This window comes from Pleurodeles waltl, chromosome 9 (assembly GCF_031143425.1).
Source record: "Pleurodeles waltl isolate 20211129_DDA chromosome 9, aPleWal1.hap1.20221129, whole genome shotgun sequence".
NCBI classification, from domain to species: Eukaryota; Metazoa; Chordata; class Amphibia; order Caudata; family Salamandridae; genus Pleurodeles; species Pleurodeles waltl.
The window spans coordinates 939,476,649-939,495,001 of record NC_090448.1 but is presented as its reverse complement, the minus strand read 5'-3'; the positions used below and the strand labels follow the sequence as shown (position 1 = coordinate 939,495,001).

General features: G+C 45.6%; 1 long non-coding RNA gene across 2 annotated transcripts in view; it reads left to right on the top strand.

Moving 5' to 3' along the window:
• The window catches only part of LOC138260134 (uncharacterized), a 158,351-nt gene that overhangs the window by 90,367 nt on the left and 49,631 nt on the right, over positions 1-18,353 (top strand). For both annotated transcript variants that reach the window (XR_011198813.1, XR_011198812.1), the window contains exon 2: positions 17,881-18,020. This is a non-coding gene — a long non-coding RNA (uncharacterized lncRNA). The remainder of the gene's footprint in view (positions 1-17,880; positions 18,021-18,353) is intronic.

Below are 18,353 nucleotides of genomic sequence, written 5' to 3'. Positions count from 1 at the left end.
GCTGCGTTCTGTATGATCTGGAGGCTCATGAGGAGTTGAGTGACGATGCCAGCATAGACTGAGTTGCTGTAGTCAAGTCTGCTTGTGAGGAGACCCCGGGTGACGGTCTTCCTGTTGTCAGTGGGGATCAATCTGAAGACTCTGCAGAGCATGTGGAAGCAGGATGATTTGGCGTTTCATGGTAAGTTTGCTGTCAATGAAGCAGAGGTTGTGGGTGACCTACTGTTGTCCCCAAATTTAGCTTGAGGCAGTTGATTTTCATCCAGTCGGTGACACTGGTCGTGGCGTTGTGGAAGTTGGTTCTGGTGGTGAAGCGGTCTTCGGTGAGCAAGAGGATGAGTTGTCGTCTGCGTAGGATAACCTGTTGAGTCTGTGGGATCTGTTGTCAGTGAGAGGGATCATGTGGGTGTTGAATAGTGTGGGTCTGAGGGAAGATCCTTAGGGTATGCCGCAGATTATGTTCTGAGATGAAAGGTGGTAGGTGGATCCTTTGTGTTCTTCCTGCGACGAAGGAGGCGATCCACTTGAGGGCGTTGCCTTAGATGTGAGCACTGTTGAGCCTATTGATGAGGTTGTGGTGGGATACGGTGTTGAAAGCTGCTGAATCGGGGCTGCTGTCTGCCCACCATCTGTGGCCACAATGAAGGCTGTTTCCGTGCTGTGGTTGGTGTAGCAGCTGGATTGGGAGGAGTCGAGCAAGCCGTTTCTTTAAAGTTGATCTGTGAGCTGTAGGTTGACGGCTTTCTCCAGGACTTTGGTGGGGTACAGGACCAGAGAGCTGGGACGATAGCTTTTGAATTTGCTGGGGGCAGTGGAGGGTTTCTTCAGGAGGGGTCTGACCGTCAGGTGGTTCCATTTTTAAGGGAAGGTTGCAGTGGTGTTAGAAGCATTGGTGAGTTTTGTGCCTATTTATTACTCAGGTTGAAGAGGTGGTGGGGCAGGGGTCGGTTGGTGCCCCGGATGGATGACATGATGCTTGTGGTGGCCAGTGTGGTGAGCAGAATCCAAGAGGTGATAGTTTGGTTGATGTGCAGGAGGGGAGGGATGTCAAGGTTGTTGAGGTTGACTAAGGTAGGTTGGGGGTCAAAGTTATCGTAGATGGTTGCTATCTTGCTGTGGAAATAGTCCAATAGGGTGTTGCAGAGTTTTTGGAAGGAGCAGACGGTGTTCTCCTTGGCTAATGGGATGGAACGTTATTTGACTATGTTGAAGAGTTCCCTTGTGCAGTTGGTGCTCATTTCGATTTGGTTTGTGAGGGCTGCTCTCTTAGCATCCTTGATATGTTGGTGGTAGTTGTTGAGGGCAGCTTTGTAGGTGGCTCAGTCAAAGGTGTTTTTGGTGGTGGGCCATTGTTTTTCCAGTTGTTTGCAGTCGATTTTGATGGTTCTGAGTTTGGGGGTGTAGCAGCTGGCTTGCTTTGATGCTTTGTTGGTTTTGGCTGGCTTCATAGGTACGACTCTGTCTGTGCATTTGGTGATCCAGGTTAAGAAGTTCAGGGTGGGCTGCTCTAGGTCAGACAAAGCCTTTTGGTTGGATGGTGCTGAGGTCCTGCGTCCACTGGGTCTTCGTCACTTTTTCCGCAGCTGTGGTGAGTGGTGTTGAGGCGGCTTGGTGGTGCTGTTCTGGGCGCCTGTGATGGTGAAGTAGACATGGGTGTGATCAGACCAGGTGATCTTTGGTGTGGCTGTATTTGACTCTGTCGCTGGATGGGACGATCAGGTGTGTCCTCCTTTGTGTGTGGAGTTGGTAACCAGTTGGGTGCAGCTGATGTTCATGCTGTCCAAGAGGGTGGTGGTGTTGATGTCATTGGGGTTGTCGAGGTGGAAGTTGAGGTCGCTGAGTAGGATGGAGTGTTTGGAGTCAATGGATAGGGGGGGGACGATGAAGTTGGAGATGGCATTGCAGAAGGTGGGCCAGGCTTCTAGGGGACGGTAGGCGAGGGTGCCTCTCATGGTGTTCTTAGGATTAATTAGGAGTTAGAAGTGTGGGGGGGGGGGCTACTGCAGCCTCAATTAAGTAGGACCTGGGGAATGGAGCAGTGTGGATGGCAGTGGGTAGCCCTGCGGGTGACTACAATAGACAAGGGAGTGGTGTGAAAAAGAAGTGGTGGCACAAGCAACGAGGAATGAACTAACAGGCCTAACAAGGGTTAAAGTAAAATGACAAACAGTGGATAACAAACAGTATGAAACCAAGAATACCAAAGGGGAAACTGACAGTAAATGAACAACCAGTGGATGACACACAGTGAATGTCAGAGAGGAGACACAGACAGTAAATGAGCAACAGTGGATGACAAAGGGAAAACAAGCAGAAACAGAGAGGATCTCACAGGGCGGGAGTGGTGCGTACGGGTGAGCCGCAGGTCAAGAGGAGGCAGGCCACTGGCAGCTGGTCCACAGACTATCCTAGGGGGAGCTGGCACAAGGACCTGCTGGTGTACCACCTGGCAGGATCTTTGAATGCCAAGGTGGACCAGCTTGGCCGTTAGTGCCTAGCAGATCGAGTGGAACTGGGGACTCTTGTAAGCTTTCCTGCTAATACCACTCCGGCTCCAATTTCTCAAGAAGATCAGGACAGACCGAGCCCAAGTCATCCTAGTGGCTCCGGACTGGGTACGGACAGCTCCTGGGCTTGATCATATGTATTTTGATTAGGCTGACCTCAGTCTGGGAGGGTCGGCTGTAACACAACAGGCCAGGATTCCGTACCCGGACCTTTGCAGACTCTATCGTCATGCATAGAGATTGAGCGATGACAACTGAACACCTTTGACCTTCCTCGGGAGGTGACTGATGTCATTGTATACACCTGTTGTTGGATTAAATTTGTGGTTTGGTGCTACATTTGCCATTTTGACCCCTTTCAGGCCAAACTGTCTGATGTTTTGTTATTTGTTTTGTCTCTAGCCTGGAAAAGCATTGCTCTGGGCATAGTTAAAGGTTCTCTTTAAGCCTTCTTATGGTTGCCTGATCAGCCCTCCTTGTTGAATGCAATTTCTGAAAGGGCTTCAGTAGGTTTCCCCCCTTCTCATGTCGTAATAGGACCATAATGTTGTCTTTACATAAATCATGTGTACTCCAGTTAAACAGTTCCACAGCTGTCCTTTGCAGCTTCTTACCACTAAAACTGTGTTCCTGGTTGCCATCACCTCTGCACGGTGTGTAAGTGAGCTTAAGGTTCTGTGTGTTCTTCCAGCATACATCACTTTCTTCCCCGATAATCTGGTTCTCCAAACTAGAGCCTTCCTTCTACTGAAAGTTGTGAGGCCGCTGCACGTCAGTTCGACCATCACCCTGTCGGCGTTCTATGCTCCTCTCCCTTCAAATGAGGAGGAGAGACTCCATTGCTTGGAGCCAAAAAGAGCAGTCAAATCGCACCAAAGATCACCGGATGGACGATTAGCTCTCTTTGGGGTTTGTCAGAGTGAAAAAAGGAAGGGTGTGCAAAAGTCCTCCATCTGCCACTTGATTGTGCTCTGCATTAAGACCTTCTACACATTGGATAAAAAGCAGCTTCCATAAGGACTGGGTGCTTATTCAACCAGGACCAAAGCTGCTACCTCCGTGTTAGCACACAGAGTTCCCGTCTTAGACATCTGCCAGGCAGCTACATGGGTGTATCTCCATACATTCATGAAGCACTATTGTGTGGACAGTGAGGTTTTTCTGAGATGGGGCATTTTTCCCTCTAGGTCCTGCAGGACTTCCTGGTTTGTGTCCATTCACAGACCAAGTAGGTACTGCTTTGGTATCTGTTAAAACCATGAAGAATCTACATCTATAGATGTCTCTCTCAGAAGATCAAGTTACTTACCTTTTGATAATTCTTTCTGGTAGAGACTGTCTAGCTGCAGATTCCTTACTGATCCTCCTTGTTCTGTTTAGATTATGCCTCTTAATAAGGTCCCAAGCCTATGAATCTGCACTCTGATCAGTTTGCTTTTGGAGCTTCAAGTCTGGAGCGTCTCAAAAGCAACTGATGTCCACGCTGCAGAGTGGTGCCTTTATAAGCCCCGCAAGTTACTTCCGGATCAGAACGGCGTCAGTGCAGAGCTGCACAACGCCACCTTCCAGTGCACAGATAATCCAAAAATAGTTTCCAGATCCCGGTGCAATCACTTTCCTGACATACAAATTGTCCTGGGAAATATTTTTTAAAAAGTGAGGAATCTGCGGATCGAGTGCTACCGAAAGTAGCTTGTTTGACTGCATGTTATTCCTCATTCTGATATGTGGTAAACTTGTGATGTCTTAATGTGATCTGAAATGTGCTCTTTAAACATGTGCATAGGGTATTTGCATGAGACAGGGCTACATTTGAACTTGTAGTCTTTGTGGGAATTAGTATGCACTGTAGACATTTCCTTCATATTTTAAGTATTTAAAGTAAAGCATGATGTGTATATATATATATATATATAGATAGTAAGAATACTTTATTAGTACCCTGCCCTTATTGTGAGGGGTTGATATATTTTTACTGACTACATCTAACTTAAATTACTTTACATCAAACTATGTTCCACTTCTCCCATTTTACATAAGACATCCTCTATTGTAAGTACTGAAAATCTATGGAGGCGTCCAAAGATTATTTGTAAGTTAAAAGGAAGATTGCCATCACAAACGATAAATGAAAAAAATGTGAAAATTTGGTGGCACATGACTAATCTGTGTAGCAAGGTTGTACATAAGAGGGATGGCTCTAATTTAATTTTCAGTACAGAAATTTCTTTTCAGAGACCGATTTTTATTGTGTTACAGTTTTTATAACCAGAATATGGGTTCTAAGGGGGGGAAAAAGCTAGTTGTGCTCCGCCATAGGTTTGGGGGGGTGGTTAGGATGATTATGGTTAGTGTTCTGGTTTACGGTATTGTTTCCAGTTTTTCTTTCAGTTCATGGTGCATCGCTACACCCAATAGATACTGCCCCACAGACCGCCATGACCCTCACGCTTCCACTCAATGATAGTTGGTAAAAGCTGGACTCAGTTTGATCTGGTCCAACTGTTGTCCTGGAATGTCAGTGGCCTGTCAAACGAGGTTAATAGAACAGCACTAACTGCCAAAATATTGCAGGGCAACATCCTGTTTCTGCAGGAAACAAGTCTATTGGGCAATAAAGTCGCTTTCCTGGCATGCTATAGCTATACCCAGTGTTTCCATTTGGAACTTACAAGGGGTTTCTGGGGAGTTTCAATTGTAATTAGAGGACCACTCCCTTACATAGTTCATCAAACCTGGACCAACCAGTGGGGCAGATACATTGCAATCGCTTGTCATTTGTTTGGAAAGACCTTAGTGCTGGTGAGTGCCTATGACCTGCCCTTGCTCACCAGCTTCTTCTTAGAAGCAATCACCATACTCCTTGGTACCCTCCCAGATGGGCACCTGGTGCTCAGTGGGTTTGGAAAGGGGTAATAAATTAAATCCCGGAGGCTCCAGGGGTCACCAGGCACTTGCTCCATATTGCAGCCATTTAGACGTGTAAATCAAACATGTACACTGTGCCAAGAAATTAACAGAACTCCACTACGCACACTGCAAATTAGGAGCAAGAGCCCTTACACATCCATTGGATGTCATGCTTCATCATAGGGTGTGCTCCTCGTCAGACTAGCGCTGCAATATTTGACAGGCCTTATAAGATCACCCATGTCTTCCAGTCCATAATACACCATAAGCCCGACTCCTTTGATATGCTGAGTGCACTCTGGGAGCGGGTTGTAGGGACATTGGCGGACAAAGACTTGACAGAGGCCAGACTAGTGCCAAGAAACTCAGGGATTGCATCCGACTAAGCTCGTAAAGCTGAAGTACCTCCATAGAGTGTACTTCACACGACATAAGCTCTGGACAGTGGAACCATTTCCTCCCCCTTATGCCCTCGATGTAAGACACCAGATAGTACCTTCCTACACATGGTATGGGGGTGTGCTGAAATAGGATCGGATATTCCCATGTTTAGACCAAATACTAGAGTGCCCCATTCCGCAGGAATTCAAACTGATCCTCTTACATATATCAGCTTTTATTATGCTCTGACCTGACCTCCCTAGGCTGCTAGAAGCAGGCATTATGACACCAGAAGTTACTTGCAATAAGCTTCTGCAGCTGAGTTATGTTGTCATTTATAATAGATGACTGGAAGTGTATCACGTCACCTATTATAAAGAAATTAGAGACTTTTGTTTTTTAAAGGGATTGCATAATCCCATGCATTGTACAATGATTGACTACACTTTAAAACACAAGTAAATCTAAGAGACTTTTAAAACACCCATTTTTTTTCGCACTTGGAACAAAATTCTGCAAAACCTCCATTTGCACCTGTGACTTGCTCCCTTGCTGTGGCAATTCAGGAAAGGTCTCAGAAGCCAATTTTTTGTAATCTTCCTACCAATTTACATTATTTTACCCTGCGCCCACCCAAACTGTAACACCTGTGTTTTTTTTCATTATTTTTTACATTTGTCTAAAGTTCTCATAAATATAACTGCTTATGTGTGTTTACCAGACTGATTTTTGGTGGTCGGCAATTAATAAAGGCGTTTTTAAATTCTTTGTTTATCTTGTTGCTTTTCCTTCTAAAACAGGGGTCAAATGTTGGACATTATCTTATGACAACTTGCTCTACTCTTTTATCAAGGTATTGGGGTTTACTTTTCATTCTCTGCAAAATGAAAGGAGATTTTTAAGCGAGGTATGTGACAATCTTGCTGGAGTACAGAGAACATGAAAGAAAAGGCTGTGGGATATCGGGTTTTTGCAACACACAACAAAATGTAATAAATACCTGTATGAAAACTGTATGCATTCCTCTTTTAGGAAACAAAAATTAAGAACATTTTTTGTGATTTTGAAGTATGCTGGAAGCCTTAATATCTGATAGAGACTTATAGCTGCAGATTCTTTACCTTAGAATATTCCCCAGATAAGGTGTTACCGAAGTTAAGTAACTTGTTCCATAATCAGATCAAACTACTTTACTTGTTGATACACAAATGTTGTTCTCAGAAACCTGATCCCAACACATTACCATTTGAGTGCTGTAGAGTTGTATCAGTACAACTGTACATATGTGCAAATATAGTGGCTATTGCAATGGAAAATGTGCTGTCTGTAAATGAGAATTTGTACACACACCACAATGCTTTAGTTACTTTAAAAAACAAAATGCCCTTCCTCATGTCCATTAAAGGTAGGTGGGTCACAGTTGTTTGTCATTTAAAAAAAAAATGGTTCTAAAAAGTTTGGGACCCACTGCCTTATGGTACATATCGTGCTCTGGCAACAACTCCTTTACCATGGAATGCACCAGCCATTGCAAGAGTGATAGCCGGTGGGACCAATCAGAGCAACAGTAGCCACAGATTTAGCCGCATTTATTCATTTAGGGACTGATTTAGAGTTTGGCGGATGGGGTTACTCTTGCACAAATGTGGCCACCATATTACAATTCCATTATATCCTATGCAAATAGTAATACGAAGAACGGGATATCCGCCACGTTTGGGCCGGAGTAACCCGTCGACCAAACTCTAAATCAGGCCCTTAGTCTGCCCACCCAAGTCACAGGTACACACCACAGTCACATTGTACCATGGCCTTTGTCAGTGTCAGCATAGTAACGGTTATTGTGTCATCTTTACCTCTTGTCAGAAGGCTTCCAAATCCCAGTCACTACCACATGACATAGAGGCCCCAAAGGACCAACAGCAATCACCAACTTCATGACTACCCTGCAGACCTCAGTGCTACTGAATTGTATTGTATTGTGACCTGGGGAAGTATCTAAACCATGTTGCCACAGCCTTTGGTTGCACGCTGGTCCTGTGCCTATACTTGTTTTCCTTGTAGCCCATCGGGCCCAAATCGTAGAAAGAAAGCCTCATTATCTGCGTCCTTCTGCCACAATACAGTCAGGGTCGAGAAGATGCCGGAGTATTTGAGGGCTGTTTGATGCACCAACTGATCAACTAGGGCTAGTCCTAACTCCTCCAAGTGGCTTTGCAGACACCGTACCAGCCACCAAGGTAACCAGCCAGCCAAGAGTTCCAACCCCAAGTCTCCATCCCCTCCTTACAGGTCACTGTTTTTCCTCAGCTGCAAACAAAACAGGCATTCGGTACAGGTTTCAGTGGGTCTTTAACCAGGACAACTATTCACGGTAACTGATGGTTTTGCTTCCTGGGCATCTCTGCAGCAGTTCCTGTGGCTCCTAGCCACGCACAATGCTCTGTTTCAGCGATTTCACACACACCAACCCATGACTCAAGCTGCCTGGACCATGTGGCAGCAGCAGAGAACACCATTCTGGTCGTGGTCCTCACCTCCACAGTCACAGAGAATGGCGACATTGACTCCAGCACCAAGCAAGTACAAAATGACACCCATTGAACTAAAACATGCAGAAACGATTAGTCATATTGAAGAAAAGCTTCTAGTATGTTACACGTTTTTCTAGAAGGTCTGTTTGAAGGCGGTGACAATCTGTTTGTTTCCTGGACTATTTGAATACCGCTTTCTAAAATGTTTTTGCTTTGAATTTCAACCTTTCTACCAGGCCTCCAATATTCTGCTCTCTGTTTACAGTCATCCATTTAAACCAACACCCGTTTTTTAATGGTTTCTCGATCTTCTGCATCCTGGAGGTATTATCATTCAAGTATCACCAATGCTGGTTCTTCTCCACATGAGTGCAAAGTTCTAAAAGCACTGTCCCGAGCTTTTTGTATGCATACATTCATTGATCCTGCATATCTGAATCAAAGGGGACAGTCAGTACTCGATGTTGTGCAAGCAAATATGCTGTCACGTTTCACTGGAAGTCTGCACATTAGCAAAAGGGAGCATGGCTCTGGTTGGAGAGGTATGCACCTGAACGAGGTGTGTTTGGTGCAGTGTGCGGCCTCGTCCTTCATTAAAAAAAAAACGTTTTTTCTAGTGTACTTTAGATAAAGTGTTGTACAAAGTCCCACACCACATATGGAATGGTGGTTTCCTAGACACTGGGCCATATTTATCAAGGTTATGTGTCGCCTCTGCGTAATGCAGGGACACAAGTGTGACGCAAACCTAAGTGAGATTTATCCAGCCACGCAAGGCCACCTTGCTTGGCTGTGCATGGCTTGATAAATCTACAATAACGCAAGTCAGTGCAAATCACTGATGGATTGTGGCGCAGTCCCAGAATTATTCTGAGTGGTAGACCTGAGAATGTATCAAAATGCTACGCCTCCCAAATTAGGCCTAACGAGAAATCTTTATTTCTTCTTGTTTTTTCTTCTTTCTGTGTGTGCTGGATTCTGTTGTACACATAGACAGGGAAAACACCTCTTGGGATTGTTTTTGTGGAGGAAGGGACAACAATCCTGCCTACAACGCAGACACCCTTGCGCCATGACGCACAGGTGCCTGTACCGGCACTAGGGAGCCAAAAGTGTGCCAGCACTAGGAAAGGACAGGAATGTGCCATATAATGTTAAATACGGCACACTCCAACCCTTTCAAGCAGCGCAGCAAGGTGTTGTGCTGTGTGAAAGAATGATAAATCTACTGCTGTGTCGCTGTTGTGGACAGCCCCTGAGTCTTGAAGGATTTTACGTCCCTCGTGAGGGTGTGTGCAGTCTTGGAGCACTTGCATTCCCAAGGAACTTTCAGTGATAAGGCCCTCTACCTATGTATGCACTTGGATTAGCTGGGTCACGGGATTCTCACTCTATAAAGTGAGCTGCAGATCAAGTCTGAAATATCAAACGAGCAAACCCATCCATAGCCTCCAAATTCTCATAAGAAAAAAAAAAAAAGGCAAAAAATGTTCATTTACCTAGGCCTGCATTTCTGATGGATACAACTACCTGTGGATTCCTCACTTTATGAATTCGATCCTTGCGCCAGCATCCGACGGAAAGTCTTCTTCCTAGCTGTCTACGTCGACGAGGACGTCATAATGGCACAGCTCCACGTGACTCCGTCTGACGTCAACGTGCCAATAAGAGGTCCTCGTCGGCGTACTGACGTCAGTTTTCCTTTTTCCGTGCCTTCGACGGCAACGGTTTTTCTTCCTGGCTCGTTGATAACTGTAACGATTTTTGAAGGTTACAATGTCGCCTCCGAAGAAGTCCAGTTTCAAGCCGTGTAGAGAATGTGGGGGTCGGATGTCAGTGACCGACCCCCACTCGGACTGTATTTGGTGCCTTAGTTCAGAACATGATGTAGAAGGTTGCTCTTCGTGTCAGAGCATGAATCCAAAAGCTCTGAAGGAGCGCGAGGCAAAGCTCTTCTTAGCTAAAGCAAAGAAGAAGGGCCATAAAAAGGTTTCCTCCCATGCTTCTCCCAAAAAGCATAAAAAGCGGCGTCATCATGACTCTCGGCGCCGTCATGACTCTCGGCGCCGTTCGTAGCGGAGCCAATCGAGGTCGAGGTCTCGTTCTTCACGACGCCAGAAGACATGGGAGATGAGTCCTACTGTCACGCCTCAGCAGGAGAGTCCGGAGTTGTCACCGGCGCCTTCAGTTTTTGAGGTCACTCAATGTAGCCCTCACTTTACGCCGGCGCCGAGGGATCCTGATGTTCAGTGGATCCGGCCACATTTTTGAATGCGATGTATTCTGTCTTTCAGTCCATGGCCCCTGCTGGTGCACCGACGGGTCCCACTGGGCCATTGGCATTCAATTTGGGCTCACCGGCGTCGTACAGGGCTGCTCCATTCATGCCCTTCTGCCCTACAGAGACTGGCGGTTCGGCGCCTAGGGTCTCCCCTGGGAGGAGTCCTCCATCTGTGACTGTGGATCCGCCTGCACGTCAACCGACTCCTTCTCCGCGCCATCCGGCGTCGTTGTTGTCTTCATCTAGACCGGCTCTATCACCTTCCGGCCATTCGACTTCGAGAAGGTCATCAGACGACTTTGTGTCGGTGCCGGCACCGGCGCCGGTGGAGCCTAGGAGCCTTCCTGGCCCTGTTCAGGGTTCGAGATCGTTGGCGTCGATGGATTCTATGTCGACGCCTGCCTTGGAAACACATCTTAGATCTCGGAGGAAGGCATTGAGACTTCTGGAGGAGGAGGAATACAGGCAGCTTGAGGAAGGCGAGATCGAGCCTGCTGATGACTTCCAGGGTCTTGCCACTGCAAGTGGTTTGGATACTTCCCCGGAGTGGGACATTGCGTCTCCGGGGGAGTTTACTGGAGAGGCTGCTTCCTTCCATGCAGTGGTGAGAAAGGCAGCTGAGTATCTGGATTTGCCTTTGTCCGTGGCAGAAGTAAAAACTAACCTGCTCACAGAGGTACTTCATCCCTCTTTGTCCAGTGCTGACCCTTTGCTGCCTTTCAACGAGGCTTTGACTGAGCCTATTTTGGACTTGTGGAAAAGGCCAGTGTCATCTCCTGCTGTAACTAGAGCAGTGGCGAGGAGTCATAGGAGTGCCCCAGGAGATCCGTTTTTTCTATCTTGTCACCCGGCTCCGGAGAGCTTGGTAGTTCAGGCGTCATGTTCTGCAAAGACTGCCCCTGGAACATTCCCTGGAGTTCCAACTGATAGGGAATCCAAGAGAATGGAACAATCTTAAAGAAGATTTTTTCTTCTTGCAGCGTGGCCCTTAAAGCGTCTAATTCCACCTGTGTGCTAGGCAGATACATCCATGCCCTAATGGACTCTGCAAAGGAAATGGCGAGGGATCTGCCTCAGGAGATACAGAATTCATTTGGGTCCCTTTTCTTGGATGCTCAAGCTGCTGCACAGCAGATTATACAATCTGGTCTGGGTACCTCAGATTCCATTGCCAGGGCCATGGGAACATGGGTGGCTACAAGGAGGCATGCCTGGTTAAGATCCTCTGGTTTCTCATCAGATGGACAATACACCTTGATGGACCTCCCTTTTGACGGGGAAAAGCTGTTTGGGGACAAGGCAGACTCTGCCCTTGAACGGTTTAAGGACTGTCGGGCTACAGCTAAGTCCCTGGGGTTACAGGCCTCTACTACAACGCCTTATAGACCTTTTCATAGGTTTCAAGGGTTCATTTGAGGTTCTGCCTTTCGAAGGTCACAGTCTTATGCCCAGCAACCTGCCAATCCACCCTATTGTGCCTTTAGAGGGCGGGGTAGGGGTAGGGCTAGAGGTCCAGCCCAGCAGCTCTCTTCTTCATCCTCCTCTGGTGGACAACAGCAGAAGCAGCCCTAGTTTTCCCCACTTTATTGTCCATACTTCTCCTGTAGGGGGAAGATTGAGTCTTTTTCTGCAGAAATGGAGGTCAATTACAACGGTCTCGTGGGTGCTAGGAATTGTAGAAAAGGGCTATGCTTTCCCCTTTCAGGAGTTCCCTCCTCCCTTTCCCCCCGTTCCACCTTTTGTTCAGAAGACCATCTTCTGTTGTTGCAACAGGAGGTTGTCACCATGTTGGCAAAGGGCGCTATAGAGTTGGTGCCGTTGCAGGAAAGGGGTCGGGTGTTATTCAAGATATTTCCTGATTCCCAAAGTGGACGGTCGGTTGCGGCCGATCCTAGACTTGAGGATTTTGAATTTGTTCCTCAAGCAGGAAAAATTCAAAATTCTGACCCTAGCACAGGTGCTATTGGCGTTGAACGAAGGAGACTGGATGGTGTCTGTCGACTTGCAGGACGTGTACTTTCATGTTCCCATAATCAAGTCGCACAGGAAGTATCTCAGTTTTGTGGTCGGATCGCAACACTACCAGTATGCTGTCCTTCCTTTTGGACTTACTTCAGCACCTCGGGTTTTCACGAAGGTGATGTCAGTTGTTGCAGCACATCTCAGAAGGAGGGAGGTAGCAGTTTTTCCCTACCTGGACGATTGGTTGATCAAAGCCAAGTCTCCAGAGCTTGTGTTGTCTCATCTGCGAATGACAACCCAGTTGTTGTTCGATCTGGGTTTTTCTGTAAATGTGCCCAAATCTCACCTAGAGCCCTCTCAACGCCTCCTGTTCATAGGGGCAGTACTGGACACAACAAAGTTTCAGGCCTACCCCCGCCTCAGTGGGTTCGGAACATTCAGGCGCTGATTCCGTTGTTTCAAATTGGAGCGGCAGTTCCAGTCCTCAAGGTCTTACGCCTGCTAGGTCTGTTTGCTTCTTGCATTCTGTTGGTCACTCATGCTCGCTGGCATATGAGGGCTCTTCAGTGGTGCCTCCGCAGGCAGTGGTTCCAGCACAAGGGGGATCTCAGGGATTCAATAAAGATCTCCAAGGACGCTGTAGCGGATCTTCTTTGGTGGGCAGAGGACGTCAACCTTTCCCAAGGGAAACTGTTTTCACTGCCTCCTCCAGTGACCACAGTGATTTCGGATGCTTCCACTCTAGGGTGGGGAGCTCATCTGGGGGACCTGGAGATCAAGGGTCATTGGTCTCCAGCGGAACAGATGTTGCATATCAATCTGTTGGAATTGCGGGCGGTACGTTTGGCGCTCAAGGCCTTCCTCCCTTCCCTTCGCGGTCGGTCAGTTCAGATCTTAACAGACAACACTACCGCGATGTGGTATATAAACAAGCAGGGAGGAGTAGGATCGTACATTCTCTGCAGAGGAGCTCTGCGACTCTGGTCCTGGGCTCAGGACCATCAGATTTGCTTGGTAGCAAATCATTTGGCCGGGGTGCTGAATGTACGAGCGGACGGTCTCAGTCGTCACTTCTCAGTAGATCACGAGTGGCGTCTCTATCCGGATCTAGTCGTCCACATCTTCGGGATGTGGGGTACTCCTCAGGTGGATTTATTCGCCACTCAGGAGAACGCGCATTGCCCGTTATTCTGCAGCCTCTAGTATCCGATGCAAGGGGCGTTGGGGGACGCGTTTCAGATGTCCTGGAGCGGCCAGTTGCTTTATGCGTTTCCCCCCATACCCTTGATTCCTCAGGTTTTGAGGAAGGTTCGTCAAGACCGGGCCCAAGTCATCTTGGTGGCACCGGACTGGCTGAGAAGGGTATGGTATACAGACCTGCTTCAACTCTCTCAGTGCCCTCCGCTCCGTCTCCGTCACCTCCTCTCGCAGTCGCAGGGGCAGGTTCTACACCCCCACCTCCAGAGCCTGCACCTTCATGCCTGGAGATTGAACGGGGCAACCTGATTTCCTTTTCTCTCCCACCGGATGTAGTGGATGTTATACTATGGTCCAGGCGTCACTCCACTTAATCGATTTATGCCGGTAGATGGGCAAAATTTGTGCTTTGGTGTGGAGAGAACCAAAAAGATCCCTTAAAAGCCCACCTTTCAGATGTACTTTTGTTTGCTCTTAGTCTAGCTAAGAAAGGCTGTGCGATAGCTACAGTTAAGGGTTATTTGGCGGCTCTGTCGGCGTTTCTTTGCCTTCCGGACCAGCCATCTTTATTTAAGTCTCCAGTTGTAAACAGGTTACTTAAGGGTTTGGTGAATAGATTTCCTCCTACTCCCTTTCACATGCCTCAGTGGGACTTAAATCTTGTTTTGACATTCTTAATGGGTTCGCCTTTCGAGCCCATGCATTCATGTCCTTTGAGATTTTTAATCTTTAAGACCGTTTTCTTAATAGCAATCACTTCTGCCAGGAGGATTGGAGAGCTTCAGGCACTTTCCGTTAAGCCTCCTTTTATCATGTTTTTCCCTGATAAAGTGGTTCTAAAAACCAGGGCTGCTTTTCTGCCGAAAGTTGTCACCCCTTTTCATATAGGGCAAACTATCACTCTACCTGCGTTTTACCCTCCTCCCCACCTGTCTAAAGAGAAAGAGAGGCTCCATAGGTTGGACCCTAAGAGGGCCCTGAGTTTTTACCTAGAGAGGACTAAGGACTTTCGCTTAGATGATCAACTGTTTGTTGGGTATGCTGGACAGCAAAAGGGCAGAGCGGTCCAGAAAAGTACACTCTCCAGGTGTGTCATCTTGTGTATTAAGATTTGTTACTCTCTGGCGAGAAAAGTCCCTCCTGAAGTTATCAGGGCCCACTCTACTAGGGCTGAGTCTGCATCCTCGGCCCTAGCGAGGGGAGTTCCATTAATAGATATATGTAAAGCGGCAACTTGGGTGTCCCTCCATACTTTCGTGAAACATTATTGTTTAAACTCTGAGATGAGGAGGGACGGTCATTTTGCTCGCTCAGTATTGCAAGATTTCTTAGTGTAATCAGGCGGGCACCCACCACCGAGTGCAGTACTGCTTGGGACTCTATTCATAAGGTGAGGAATCCACAGGTAGTTGAATCCATCAGAAGAACAAGTTACTTACCTTCGGTAACGCTTTTTCTGGTGGATACACTAACTACCTGTGGATTCCTCACGGTCCCTCCCGCCTCCCCATTGCCTGCCTGGTTACACTCTTATCTTGCAGTTTTTGGATTAATATTTCTTCTTTTATTTATATATTTGTATATATATATCTATATGTTTTTGTATATTCATGTATTTAAGGTGATAATGTAAATATATGGTTTCAACTGACAAGATTTTTGTGTTCGTATATATTTATACATATCAATTTTCATGGTCGGTTTACACCTGCTAGCCGTAAAGGCATGAAAAAAATGAGGTGAAACTGACGTCAGTACGCCGACGAGGACCTCTTATTGGCACGTTGACGTCAGACGGAGTCACGTGGAGCCGTGCCATTATGACGTCCTCGTCGACGTAGACAGCTAGGAAGAAGACTTTCCGTCGGATGCTGGCGCAAGGATCGAATTCATAAGGTGAGAAATCCACAGGTAGTTAGTGTATCCACCAGAAAAAGCGTTACCGAAGGTAAGTAACTTGTTCATTGCGAACAAGTTGATAACAAAAAACTTTCACAATGCTGGAGAGGCAACATATATTCCTTTGATTAAGCATTTTCAATGCGGGCTAGGTATGGGGAGTAGACATCAAAGGTGCATATTTTCTTGTTTCAGTCCTAAAGACGCACATGCTATTTTAAGAGTTTCAGGACCATCAACAAGTGCAATTGGGTATATGACACCGGAGCTCTTCCCATGGGCCTAAAATCCACTCTGTATGCCTGTGTCAAATGAATGACGAAGGTAGTGGCTCACCTCAAGAAAAAAGATGATGTTCCTCTATCCATACTGAAAAAAAAGTCACTGAATTTGACTATGAATCAACTTGAAATATTTTCAAATAACGTCTAACACCGTGTAGAATATAGTGCCCCAGGCAAACCACACCAAATCAATACTTACTTAATGAGCGAATAAACAAATATCTGTGGACATCCACAAAGCATCTTTGATGTCACGATCGAGAGACCTTCCTGGCAATGATAGATGAGCGACAGGCAACTTTAGGTCAATCATCACACAGTGCGTCTGCGTAAAAAGTTAGACAAATTATCCACAAACACAGGCATACCTTAAATCTACAACCTCCTTGAAAGGATTTTTTGGACGATCACATCCACAGTGTATTATAGTTGTTTGATCGATATTATTGTTAGTATAAATATCACATTTTTAATATATATTTCACTTAGTTTTTGGAGGCACCCCAAAACTAACGATATACTGGCTACATGTGTGGCTTATACTGATAAAGATAGTAAGATATTTTGGAAATTTATCCTATGGGGTTTCTCTTTATTTGCGCTGGCAGATGTAAAATCTTCAAGCATGGCAGACCAGGAACCATTGTGAATGTGAACAGTAACAAAACTAAGAGCAGGAAAACTTTGATACATTGTAACGCAAAATAAGCGATGTACATACCAAAGTACTGTTCTCTCCCCTGTCTATGCGCATAAGGAATAGGCTACAGGAGAGTAAGTGAACCAATAGTCTGATATGTGCTGCAACAACACATTTGAGATCACCAGAAAAGTAATTCCTAATATCTAAGATGTGCAGTGTTTTCTTCTAAGTCACACTGTAGGGGACAGAACTGTACACAAATCCAGGGGGAGCTCTGGGGCGCAACTTCAGGGGTGTGGTTGGGGGGAGTGTTTGGGGTGTTACACTCCCCCAGTAAATTAATTTTCTGGTGAATAGTTAGGTACAGGTGCTTTCAGTCGGGTATGGTGAGGTGTCTCGGATTTTACAAGGCATTTTTACATACTCCCAGACAAAAAGGTACACATACTCTCTCCCTCTCTCTGTTGTGAAAGGCTTAAAAAATGTTGGTTATTTTACCAAATACTGTGTTATCTCTCACCTAGTATCCCCACCAGTTTCTATTCCTATCCCTATCCACTGCCACTAAAGCCCCTTTCATGCAGGTGGCTTGTCTATAATGTATTTTAACTTTTTACGCAACAGTTATTGTTGTAAAATCTGAAGCTCACCCTCCCCAATCTTAGTGACCAAGCTACACCCAGGGGAGTTCAGCATTTGTTGAATAAACATGGCAATATTGGCGTGCAAGAAACGTACATGATAATTTTAACATTGTGTCCTTGTTATGGTTGAGTAACATTGTGACATATAGGGATGTAATGTATAATATAAATAATAGCGATTTCATTGAAGCCTGCATAAGTATGCCATAGTTTTATAAAATAAGTAACATTTCTGTCTATGCCAGTGGTTCTTAACCTGTGGTCCAGGGACCTCTGGGAATACGCGAACATTAAGTAATGTCAACAGATTAATAAAGTTTATGTAAACAAGCAAGCAAAATGTAATGCTGAAATGTTTTAAATGTTCTGTAAAGGTGAACGTATTTGAAATTGGAGACTAAAAATAAAGTTGGTATTCTCAGATTGACTCATTGAAGCAGTGCAAGTGCATCAAACAGAATATAGTGTGGAGTATTGGTGGCCTCCAATTAATTACAAACAAAAAAAACCACCAAACTACCCATTAAAATTAAAAATTTGGATTGTTTTACATTTGTAAATCAAATAAAATATTTCATTATTTGTATAATTTGTTCGATCAGTGTTAGTTTCAGTATATTTTGTATATTGTTTTGCAGTTCAAGTCGTCGAAAATGCTTACTCCGGGGTCCCCGACTTCCAATAATGACTTGGTCGGGGATCCCCGAATTCCAATAATAATTCAGTGGAGGTCCACAATAGCCAGAAGATTAAGACCACTGGCCTTTGCCATGTTGTTGTAAGTATACTCAATGTGACTATTAAGTGTTCATCATTGTTGATTTTTTTCCCCCAGCAGATGGCAGTAGAGTCCAAAAATAAAAATAACACAGATTATTATGAAGCACGATATGTTTAAAAAGAAACCTCTGTCAGTTGTAACGGTAGTAAAAAGAAAATGTCTTGCAAGGTTGACATCGTTCTACCTGTTGTGAAATAGTAAATGCATAAAATTGTTTAATAGCATTGGCGGTTTAATGATTGTAGGTTACATAAATGTTTGAAGCTACTTTTGAAAGCATGAAAAAGAAGAAAGCATAACAATTTAAGAAGGCCTACAGATTTAAATGAG